The following is a 12,654-nucleotide window of genomic DNA, read 5'->3' on the forward strand; positions in this document are numbered from 1 at the left end:
ACTTGAGGGTAAGATCAAGGTGGGAGGTGCCAGGAAATTTCTTCATGGTGGTCCTTCTCTCTGTTAGTAGATGATGCGCTCTGTGTCTGTCTCATTCTACTATAGAATCCTATGGGCGCATCCCCTAGTGTTTGTCCCCTTGTGCCAGTGTCTCTCGGAGGCGGAACTTAGTGTGATGTATTCTTTGATCCTCCATCTTAGGAACAGAGAGTGCGTGTAGAGCTGAGACCGGGAGCGGAGCTCAGTGAGAGACTTACAATGCTTCCTGCATGTACCGCCCCTTCGGAGCTATCACAGAGCCAGGTGGCGCACCTTCTTCACAGCGGGAGTATGCAGTGCACTCCTCCACCCCTTACCACCGGAGACAACTTCTGCTGATATACTGCAGCTACACAAACAGACTGATAAGTACCGCTACCATTTATGTGTTACCTTGTCTTATATACTGGGCCAATTACCTATTACAATAATACATCCAAGACACCTGTGTGTTTACTGAATAAACCTGCATTACAGTTTAAGTTCATTAATACCCCTTTTCCACTTGCTAGCACAGGTCGCAGCCGGGAGCCTGACACGGCTGCGACCCGTGCTAGAGCCCCCTTCTACACTGAGCTCACCAACACTGCCAGCACCCACGCACTAAGATTGCTGGCACTGATGTCACCCCTGCTCTGTAACACCACCGGCACGCTATACCAAAACCACCACCAGAACTCCTGCACTGTGGACACCGCCGACACATCAATACCGCTAGCGCCCCCCGCACTGAGGACACCGCCATCAACCCCTGCACTGAGGACACCTCCTGCATTGCTGACACTACCATCACATTAAATGCACTGTATCCAACTTGCACTGTATTCATCCCACACTATATCCTGCACTGTATTCAACCCACACTATATCCCGCACTGGAACCGACCGGCACCATATCCAACCCACACTATATCCAACCCCCATTATATCCTGCACTGTGGACCTAATTCAGACCTGATTGTATGCTAAATTTAGCACATCTACGAATAGGCACACTGACATGCGGGAGGACACCCAGCACGTCAGGCCCTACCCTGTCGCACAAGTACAAAAGCATCGCACAGTGGCGATGCTTCTGTACTTGAAGAGTAGCTCCCTGGCAGCGTAGCTCCTGCGCTCTGGCAGGGAGCTACTCGTCGCTGTGCTGGTCACAGCAGCTGCGTGTGATGTCACACAGCCGCCGCTGCCCACCCCCCCAACGGTCCGGGCATGCCTGCATTGCCCGGACCGCGCCCCCTAAACGGCGGCCGAGCGCCGCCAGCCCGCCCCCTCCTGCCCAGCGACTTTCTCTACCTGTCAATCAGGCAGAAGCGATCGCAGGGCTAAGACAGCCGTATGCTGTCTGGCATGCGCTGGCGCACTGCGGCGTTGGCGCATACGCTGTTCAGACCTGATTGCTGCTGTATGAAAATGCACAGCACCGATCAGGTCTGAATTAGTCCCTGTATCCGACCCGAACTGTAGCGTGCATGGTGTCTGTCCCGCGCTTTATCTGACTCACACTGTTTTTATGGTTAGGGATATTTTGGGGAACTCCTAAACAAAAAGGCTGACTGATTGGTGCTTTACATGGGCACAGTGTGACATTCATCAGTGGCCCAGTGCCCCCAGGAGGGAAATACAGATTGGGCACTGAGAATAGGCATGTGCTGCGGGCATGTGCACCTGTCTAGGGGGCATTCATGTCTGCTGTGCTGTTGCTATTTTACACATGATTGATGTTTCTTTTTTGTTTAGCGCAATGATGCTGCACGCACGATTGTTAGTAAATTTCTGTGTTTGATTGTTTTCTATTGAATGTACTTGTAAGTTAGTGTGATTGGTTATTGCTAATACATTACTAATATTCCTAACATTTTTAACCAGAAATAACTGACGTGTGTTTGTGCCGCTGCTCTGCTGCTTAGTTTAGTCAACCTTTGGTCTTGGTGAATAAAATTGTGAGCTGTGAGGTGGTCAAAATTGTCTGAAAATTAAGGAAACACGAAGGAGATATAGATCCAAAACCAAAACCTATGATGGGGCTGGTGCACATCCCTAAAAAAAATAAAAAAAAATATATATTTAAAAAAATAGTAATAATAAATAAATATATATATATATATATATATATATATATATATTTATATATACACATAAATATATGATATTCGTGCATGTCTGTCCTGAGACTGACAAGTGCAGATGGCATAAATTCGTGGCAGAGGGTGAGCTGGGGAGAAGCGAGTACCCTGCAGTGCCTGCGCAGGGTGAATAATACATCAGGACCCTTGTACCACACTGAGGGCCAGATGTACTAAGCTTGAAAAGTGATAAATATCACTGTGATAAAGCACCAGCCAATCGGCTCCTAACTGTCATTTTTCAAACACAGCCTGTGACATGGCAGTTAGGAGCCGATTGGCTGGTGCTTTATCACAGTGATATTTATCACTTTTCAGGCTTAGTACATCTCCCCCTGATACTGTATAGAAAAGACTTGCACCCCTAAATGTTGGTGATATGTTTTAATACAGGCTATCCTTTGCCGTCTGAGTTTCTAGACATATTTTATATATACACATACTAACAAATGGACTCGGCATATACCTGGTCACCAGGGCCGGTTCAAGGGCGCTCTGCGCCCCGGGCAGGAAATGGGGCGTGGCCTAATACAGGGGGCGTGGTCAATTACGCCCCCTGTACATTAAAAGCGCCGCTTGAATGCTGAGCGGTGCGCGATGACGTCATCGCGCACCGCACAGCAAAAGGTCCTCTCCACGAAGGGAAACTAGACGCTATGAGTCTAGTTCCCTTCGTAGAGAGGACCTTTGCTGTGCGGTGCGCGATGACGTCATTGCGCACCGCTCAGCAAAGTTACTCTCCACGAAGGGAAACTAGACGCATAGCGTCTAGTTCCCTTCAGGAGGCGGACGGGGACGGGGATGGGGACGGCGACGGGGATGGGGACGGGGACGGCAGCGGAGGCGGACAGGGACACAGCGGGCAGCAGTGGCGGATCTTGCCACGGTGCGGCGCCCTCCGGATGGCGCCAGCGCCCTCCGGAAGGCGGCGCCCCGGGCAAAAGTCCTGCTTGCCCGTGGCAAGATCCGCCACTGCTGGTCACCTTAGCTGCTCCCACCCTGTCACATTTCTAGTCATTTCGGAATTAAGCTAAACAAGCAGTTTCAACTTTGGTAAGCAGCTTACAATTACAATAACTGGATATTCATTTACTTCTAAAGATAATTATAACTAGATGTCAGTGAAATGTCATAGGGAAAGAAAGCAACAACAGTCAATATTTATGGCTCTTTGGCAGCCAACAGATGGCATTTATGTATCATTTTAAAAGGTTCAGTTATAAATTAAAAAGTAAACTTACATGTTATAACCCAAAACCAGCACTCCAATCAACTGCTGTTTAAAAACAATGGCCCACATTTATCAAGCCTTGGAGAGTGATATATTGTACAGTGATAAAGTACCAGTTAACCAGATCCTGTCATTTTTCAAACACAGCCTGTGACATGAAAGTTAGGAGCTGATTGGCTGGTGCTTTACCACCGTGCTATTTATCACTCTCCAAGGCTTGATAAATGGGAGCCATTATTTCAAAACTAGCAACACTCGAAAGTAAAACACTAACAAAATTGCATAAATAAAGAGAAAGAACTATTTACTGCAGGATTGGGGGAGCAGCATTGTACAACCCCCTATGGACTTCACCTGGAAGCAGTCCTTCACTCTGCACCTGGGTCCCGGGAATTCTTTGGGCTAATGTGATGTGCCTGACTTTACAACACTGACTGGTACGAGGCTTAATAGATCCACATGTTTGTGGTGGTATGCTCATTTATATGATTTAAAAAAAAATGTTTTTAGTGAATCCAGAAGAGGCAAATTATTACAATACACATACTATACAAATGTAATTAGATTATAATTCAATGGGGTCGATTCAATTCGGCAACAGATGAATAGCGCCGGGAATTAGCTCCCGACGCTATTCAATTCAGCTAAAGTTAAGTCGGCAAATGCCCGTTCTCGCCGACTTAACATGTAGTTTTGTCGGGAGAACGGGCACTCTCCGACTTAACTACCCGCGGCGATGCCGATTCCCGACAGAATCAGCCTCGCGCCAGCCGCGCGGCAGCACTTTTGTCGGTTTTCTTCTCTCACCCCCCGGGGGTGAGATAAGAATTCCCGACAATTGCGGGTAACTAGTAGCTGAATTGAATAGCGTCGGGAGCTAATTCCCGGCGCTATTCATCTGTTGCCGAATTGAATCGACCCCAATGTCAGCAATATAGGTGACAAAAAGATGCAGCACAGATTCCAGAAAAAAACAATTATCTTGAGAAGCAGTAAAAAATAAGATTTTACTCACCGGTAAATCTATTTCTCGTAGTCCGTAGTGGATGCTGGGGACTCCGTAAGGACCATGGGGAATAGCGGGCTCAGCAGGAGACTGGGCACTCTAAAGAAAGATTTAGTACTATCTGATGTGCACTGGCTCCTCCCTCTATGCCCCTCCTCCAGACCTCAGTTAAGGAAACTGTGCCCGGAAGAGCTGACATTACAAGGAAAGGATTTTGGAATCCAGGGTAAGACTTATACCAGCCACACCAATCACACTGTACAACTTACCCAGTTAACCGTATGAACAACAACTGAGCATCACTCAACCGATGCTACATAACCATAAACAGAGCATCAGATAAACCTGATGCAACCATAAAATAACCCTTAGTTAAGCAATAACTATATACAAGTATTGCAGAAGAAGTCCGCACTTGGGACGGGCGCCCAGCATCCACTACGGACTACGAGAAATAGATTTACCGGTGAGTAAAATCTTATTTTCTCTAACGTCCTAGTGGATGCTGGGGACTCCGTAAGGACCATGGGGATTATACCAAAGCTCCCAAACGGGCGGGAGAGTGCGGATGACTCTGCAGCACCGAATGGGCAAACACAAGGTCCTCCTTAGCCAGGGTATCAAACTTGTAGAATTTTGCAAATGTGTTTGAACCCGACCAAGTAGCAGCTCGGCAAAGCTGCAATGCCGAGACCCCTCGGGCAGCCGCCCAAGAAGAGCCCACCTTCCTTGTGGAAAGGGCTTTCACTGATTTTGGATACGGCAATCCAGTTGCAGATTGAGCCTGCTGAATCGTGTTACAGATCCAGCGAGCAATAGCTTGCTTTGAAGCAGGAGAACCCACTTTGTTGGATGCATACAGGATAAACAGCAAGTCAGTCTTCCTGACCCCAGCCGTTCTGGTTACATAATTCTTCAAAGCCCGGACTACGTCAAGCAACTTGGAATCTTCCAAGTCACAAGTAGCCGCAGGCACCACAATAGGTTGGTCAAATGAAAAGATGACACCACCTTTTGCAGAAATTGCGGACGAGTCCGCAATTCTGCCCTGTCCATCTGGAAAACCAGATAGGGGCTTTTACATGACAAAGCCGCCAATTCTGACACATGCCTAGCCGAAGCTAAGGCCAACAGCATGACCACTTTCCACGTGAGATACTTTAGCTCCACAGTCTTAAGTGGCTCAAACCAGTGGGATTTCAGGAAACCCAACACCACGTTAAGATCCCAAAGTGCCACTGATGGCACAAAAGGGCGCTGAATATGCAGCACTCCCTTAACAAACGTCTGAACCTCAGGCAGTGAAGCCAGTTCTCTTTGAAAGAAAATGGATAGGGCCGAAATCTGGACCTGTATGGACCCTAATTATAGGCCCATAGTCACTCCTGACTGTAGGAAGTGCAGGAATCGACCCAGCTGGAATTCTTCTGTAGGGCCTTCCTGGCCTCACACCAAGCACATATTTTCGCCATATACGGTGATAATGCTTTGCTGTCACGTCCTTCCTAGCCTTTATCAGCGTAGGAATAACTTCATCCGGAATGCCTTTTTCCGCTAGGAACCGGCGTTCAACCGCCATGCCGTCAAACGCAGCTGCGGTAAGTCTTGGAACAGACAGGGCCCTTGTTGCAACAGGTCCTGTCTGAGAGGCAGAGGCCATGGTTCCTCTGTGAGCATTTCTTGCAGTTCCGGGTATCAAGTCCTTCATGGCCAATCCGGAACAATGAGTATTGTTCTCACTCCTCTTTTTCTTACAATTCTCAGCACCTTTGGTATGAGAGGAAGAGGAGGAAACACATAGACCGACTGGAACACCCACGGTGTTACTAGTGCGTCCACAGCTATCGCCTGAGGGTCCCTTGACCTGGCGCAATACCATTTTAGCTTTTTGTCGAGGCGGGACGCCATCATGTCCACCTGTGGCAGTTCCCGTTGATTTGCAATCTGCGTGAAGACTTCTTGGTGAAGTCCCCACTCTCCCGGGTGGAGGTCGTGCCTGCTGAGGAAGTCTGCTTCCCAGTTGTCCACTCCCGGAATGAACACTGCTGACAGTGTGCTTACGTGATTCTCCGCCCAGCGAAGAATTCTGGTGGCTTCTACCATCGCCACCCTGCTCCTTGTGCCGCCTTGGCGGTTTACATGAGCCACTGCGGTGATATTGTCTGACTGGATCAGAACCGGTTGGTCGCGAAGCAGGGTCTCCGCTTGACTTAGGGCGTTGTATATGGCCCTTAGTTCCAGGATATTGATGTGAAGGCAAGTCTCCTGCCTTGACCACAGCCCTTGGAAATTTCTTCCCTGTGTGACTGCCCCCCACCCTCGGAGGCTTGCATCCGTGGTCACCAGGACCCAGTCCTGAATGCCGAATGTGCGACCTTCGAGAAGGTGAGCACTCTGCAGTCACCACAGGAGAGACACCCTTGCTCTGGGGGATAGGGTGATTAACCGATGCATCCGAAGATGTGATCCGGACCACTTGTCCAGTAAGTCCCATTGGAAGGTATGGAACCTGCCGAAGGGAATGGCCTCGTATGATGCCACCCTCCTTCCCAGGACTCGAGTGCAGTGATGCACTGACACCTGTTTTAGTTTTAATAGATTCCTGACCAGTGTCACGAGCTCCTGAGCTCTCTCTATCAGGAAATAAACCTTTTTCTGGTCTGTGTCTAGGATCATGCCTAGAAGAGGCAGATGAGCTGTAAGAACCAACTGCGACTTTGGAATATAAAGAATCCAGCCGTGTTGCCGTTTCACTTCCGGAGAAAGCGATACGCTGTTCAGCAACTGCTCTCTTGATCTCGCTTTTATGAGGAGATCGTCCAAGTACGTGATAATAGTGACACCTTGCTTCCGCAGGAGCACCATCATTTCCGCCATTACCTTGGTGAATATTCTCAAGGCCGTGGAGAGACCAACCGGCCACGTCAGAAATTGGTAATGACAATTCTGTACCGCAATTCTGAGGTACGCCTGATTAGGTGGATAAATGGGGACACGAAGGTATGCATCCCTTTTGCCCCGAGACACCATAAAATCTCCCCCTTTTTTAGGCTTGCAATGACCGCTCTTAGCGATTTCATCTTGCACTTGAACCTTTCCAGGTATATGTTCAGGGATTTTAAATTCAATATGGGTCTGACCGAACCTTCCGGTTTCGGGACTACAACCTGGTGGAATAATAACCCCCTCCTTGTCGAAGGAAGGGAACCTTGACCACCACCTGTTGAAAATACAACTTGTGAATTGCAGTTAACCCTGTTACCCTCTCGCAGGGGGAAGCCGGCAGGGCCGTCAGTGAGGAGGCATCTTCTCCTGATCCAGCTTGTATCCCGGAGACACAACATCTATTGCCCATGGATCTAATAGGGAGTGAACCCACTTGTGGCTGAACTTACGAAAGCGTGCCCCCACCGGGCCTAGCTCCGCCTGTGGAGCTCCAGCGACATGCAGTGGATTTTTTGCAGAGTTCGGGGAGGACTTCCCTGGGAACTAGCTGTTCCATTGCTTATTCTACAGGACACGTCAAGCAGAAATCGACATAGCTTTGACTCTAGGACCCAGTATACTCATGTCTCTTTGGGCATGTTTTATATATATATATATATATATACCTATCTCTTAAGACAGCATCTTCAATATATATATATCTCTATATATACATATATATATATCTATATGCCTACTAGGGTCTCAATCTCTGCTGATAAGGTACCTGTCCACGCTGCCACCGCGCTATAAACCCATGCCGACACAATCGCCGGTCTGAGTAGCGTACTAGAATGTGCACGCTATCTGCAGGATACCAGAGAATAGCTAGTGCTACCTTCTGTGCAAACGTGACACCCTAGGGGAAGATTCCCATCACATCCTGGCCCTAGTGGGGAAAGGATACTGCCTGAGAATTTTTTTGTGGGAAGCTGCAGTCTCTTGTCTAGAGATTCCCGCTCTTTTTCCTCATGAGAGGAGGGAAATTTACCTCAGCTTTGTTCCCCTTAACATGTGTACCCTTGTGTCAGGGACAAATGAGTCATCAGTGATATGCAAATCATCTTTTATTACAATAATCATATATTGAATACCTTTCAGCCATTTTGGCTGTAACTTTGCATTATCGTAGTCGACACTGGAGTCAAACTCCGTGTCGATATCAGTGTTTATTATTTTGGATAGTGAGCATTGTGAGACTCTGAAGGTCTCTGTGACATAGGGACAGACATGGGTAGATTTCCTGTCTGTTCTCTAATCTTTTGTGCAATAAATTCACCTCAGCACTTACACATATCCAAACAGGTGTCGGCGTTGTCGACGGAGACACCCTCTCACACACATATTTGCGCTATCTCCTCCTTAGGGGAGCCTTTTACCTCAGACATGTCGACACACACGTACCGACACACCACACACACAGGGGATGCTCTATTTGAAGACAGTTCCCCCACAAGGCCCTTTGGAGAGACAGAGAGAGAGTATGCCAGCACACACCCCAGCGCTATGTGACCCAGGAATCACACAGTAACTTAGTGTTAACCCAGTAGCTGCTGTATATATTGTTTTTGCACCAAATTTATATGCCCCCCTCTCTTTTTACCCTCTTCTATTGCAGGGGAGAGCCTGGGGAGCTTCTCTCAGCGGATCTGTGGAGAGAAAATGGCGCTGGTGAGTGCTGAGGAAGAAGGCCCCGCCCCCTCAGCGGCGGGCTTCTGTCCCGTTTCTGTGTAAAAATAATGGCGGGGGCTCGTACACATATACAGTGCCTGACTGTATATATGTATAATTTTGCCAAAAGGTATCTTAATTGCTGCCCAGGGCGCCCCCCCCTGCGCCCTGCACCCTACAGTGACCGGAGTGTGCGGGTGTGCTGTGGGAGCAATGGCGCACAGCTGCAGTGCTGTGCGCTACCTTAAGTGAAGACAGGAGTCTTCTGCCGCCGATTTCGATGTCTTCTTGCTTCTGCTGCTTCTGTACTTCTGGCTCTGCGAGGGGGACGGCGGCGCGGCTCCGGGAACGGACGATCAAGGTTAGGTACCTGTGTTCGATCCCTCTGGAGCTAATGGTGTCCAGTAGCCTAAGAAGCGCAACTTAGCTGCAGTGAGTAGGTTTGCTTCTCTCCCCTCAGTCCCACGTAGCAGAGAGTCTGTTGCCAGCAGAAGCTCTCTGAAAATAAAAAACCTGACAAAATACTTTCTTTTCTAGCAAGCTCAGGAGAGCCCACTAGGAGCACCCAGCTCTGGCCGGGCACAGATTCTAACTGAGGTCTGGAGGAGGGGCATAGAGGGAGGAACCAGTGCACACCAGATAGTACTAAATCTTTCTTTAGAGTGCCCAGTCTCCTGCGGAGCCCGCTATTCCCCATGGTCCTTACGGAGTCCCCAGCATCCACTAGGACGTTAGAGAAATAAGATTTTAAACCTACCGGTAAATCTATTTCTACTAGTCCGTAGAGGATGCTGGGGACTCCGTAAGGACCATGGGGTATAGACGGGCTCGCGGGAGATAGGGCACCTAAAAAGAACTTTGACTATGGGTGTGCACTGGCTCCTCCCTCTATGCCCCTCCTCCAGACCTCAGTTAGAGAACTGTGCCCAGAGGAGATGGACAATACAAGGCAGGATTTAGCAATCCAAGGGCAAGATTCATACCAGCCCACACCAATCATACCATGTAACCTGGAACATACATAACCAGTTAACAGTATGAACAAAAACAACAGTAACGGTCCAAGACCGATGTCAACTGTAACATAACCCTTATGTAAGCAACAACTATATACAAGTCTTGCAGAGTTTCCGCACTGGGACGGGCGCCCAGCATCCTCTACGGACTAGGAGAAATAGATTTACCGGTAGGTTTAAAATCTTATTTTCTCTTACGTCCTAGAGGATGCTGGGGACTCCGTAAGGACCATGGGGTTTATACCAAAGCATCCAATCGGGCGGGAGAGTGCGGACGACTCTGCAGCACCGACTGAGCAAACGCTAGGTCCTCATCAGCCAGGGTATCAAACTTGTAGAATTTAGCAAAAGTGTTTGACCCCGACCAAGTCGCCGCTCGGCAAAGTTGTAAAGCCGAGACGCCTCGGGCAGCCGCCCAAGAAGAGCCCACCTTCCTATTGGAATGGGCCTTAACCAAATTTGGTACCGGCAATCCCGCCGTAGAGTGAGCCTGCTGAATCGTATTACAGATCCAGCGAGCAATAGTCTGCTTTGAAGCAGGAGCGCCAATCTTATTGGCCGCATACAGGACAAACAGAGCCTCTGTTTTCCTAATTCTAGCCGTCCTGTCTACATAAATTTTTAAGGCCCTGACTAGGTCCAGGGATCTGGAATCCTCCAGGTCACCGGTAGCCACAGGCACCACAATAGGTTGATTCATATGGAACGACGATACCACTTTAAGCAAAAATTGCGGACGTGTCCTCAATTCAGCTCGATCCACATGAAAAATCAAGTAGGGGCTCTTGTGTGATAGAGCCGCAAATTCTGACACTCATCTTGCCATTGCTAAGGCCAACAACATTACCACCTTCCAGGTAAGAAATTTCAACTCAACCTTGTTAAGCGGTTCAAACCAGTGTGATTTTAGGAACTGCAACACCACGTTCAGGTCCCATGGTGCCACTGGAGGCACAAAAGGGGGCTGGATGTGCAGCACTCCCTTTACAAACGTCTGGACTTCTGGAAGAGAAGCCAATTCCTTCTGAAAGAAAATCGAGAGGGCCGAAATCTGTACCTTAACCGAGCCTAATTTCAGGCCCATATCCACTCCTGTCTGTAGGAAGTGGAGAAGACGACCCAAATGAAAATCTTCCGTAGGTGCATTCTTGGTCTCACACCAAGACACATACTTTCGCCAGATACGGTGATAATGTTTTATCGTCACCTCCTTCCTAGCCTTTATTAAAGTAGGGATGACCTCTTCCGGAATCCCCTTTTTTGCTAGGATTCGGCGTTCAACCGCCATGCCGTCAAACGTAACCGCGGTAAGTCTTGAAATACACAGAGCCCCTGCTGCAACAGGTCTTCCCTCAGAGGAAGAGGCCAGGGGTCTCCTGTGAGCATCTCTTGTAGATCCGAGTACCAAGCCCTTCGAGGCCAGTCTGGGACAACCAGTATTGTCTGTACTCTTCTTCGTCTTATTATACTCAACACTTTCGTGATGAGAGGAAGAGGAGGGAACACGTAGACCGATTCGAACACCCACGGTGTTACCAGTGCGTCTACTGCTACTGCCTGAGGGTCCCGAGACCTGGCGCAATACCTCCGAAGTTTTTTGTTGAGGCGTGACGCCATCATGTCTATTTGAGGAGTTCCCCAAAGACGTGTTACGTCTGCAAAGACTTCTTGATGAAGTCCCCACTCTCCTGGATGGAGATCGTGTCTGCTGAGGAAGTCTGCTTCCCAGTTGTCCACTCCCGGAATGAAGACAGCCGACAGAGCGCTTACATGATTTTCCGGCGAGCGAAGGATCCTTGTGGCTTCCGCCATCACGACTCTGCTTCTTGTCCCGCTTTGGCGGTTCACATGAGCCACTGCTGTGACATTGTCTGATTGAATCAGAACCGGAAGGTTTCGAAGAAAACTCTCCACTTGTCGAAGGCCGTTGTAAATGGCCCTGAGTTCCAACACATTGATGTGTAGACAGGACTCCTGGTCTGACCAAAGACCCTGAAAAGTCTTTCCCTGTGTGACCGCTCCCCATCCTCGGATGCTCGCGTCCGTGGTAACCAGGATCCAGTCCTGAATCCCGAACCGGCGACCCTCCAGCAGGTGAGCACTTTGCAACCACCACAGGAGGGACACTCTGGTTCCTAGGGACAGAGTTATTTTCCGATGTAAATGCAGATGGGACCCGGACCACTTGTCCAGAAGATCCCATTGAAAAGTCCTTGCATGGAACCTTCCGAAGGGAATGGCCTCGTAGGCCGCCACCATTTTCCCCAGAACTCGAATGCATTGGTGAACTGACACCCTTTTCGGTTTTAGCAGGTCTCTGACCATGTTCTGGATGTCTTGGGCTTTCTCTATTGGGAGGAAGACCTTCATTTGTTCCGTATCCAGTATCATACCTAGGAATGGTAGTCGAGTTGTCGGAATCAACTGTGACTTCAGTAGATTTAGAATCCAACCGTGTGGCTGGAGCACTCTCAGAGAGAGCGCCACACTGCTCAGCAATTTCTCTCTTGATCTCGCTTTTATCAGGAGATCGTCCAAGTATGGGATAATTGTGACTCCATGCTTGCGCAGGACCACCATAAT

General features: G+C 48.9%; 2 protein-coding genes across 4 annotated transcripts in view; one reads left to right on the forward strand and one right to left on the reverse strand.

Annotated features, from left to right (window-relative positions):
* The window catches only part of DRD4 (dopamine receptor D4), a 174,290-nt gene that overhangs the window by 120,263 nt on the left and 41,373 nt on the right, over positions 1-12,654 (reverse strand). The window lies entirely within an intron of this gene.
* The window catches only part of LOC134969083 (uncharacterized), a 42,245-nt gene continuing 32,627 nt past the window's right edge, over positions 3,037-12,654 (forward strand). The window contains exon 1 of the mRNA XM_063944786.1: positions 3,037-3,215. The gene's annotated coding sequence lies outside the window, so the exon portion shown is untranslated. The remainder of the gene's footprint in view (positions 3,216-12,654) is intronic.

This window comes from Pseudophryne corroboree, chromosome 11 (genome assembly GCF_028390025.1).
Source record: "Pseudophryne corroboree isolate aPseCor3 chromosome 11, aPseCor3.hap2, whole genome shotgun sequence".
NCBI lineage: Eukaryota > Metazoa > Chordata > Amphibia > Anura > Myobatrachidae > Pseudophryne > Pseudophryne corroboree.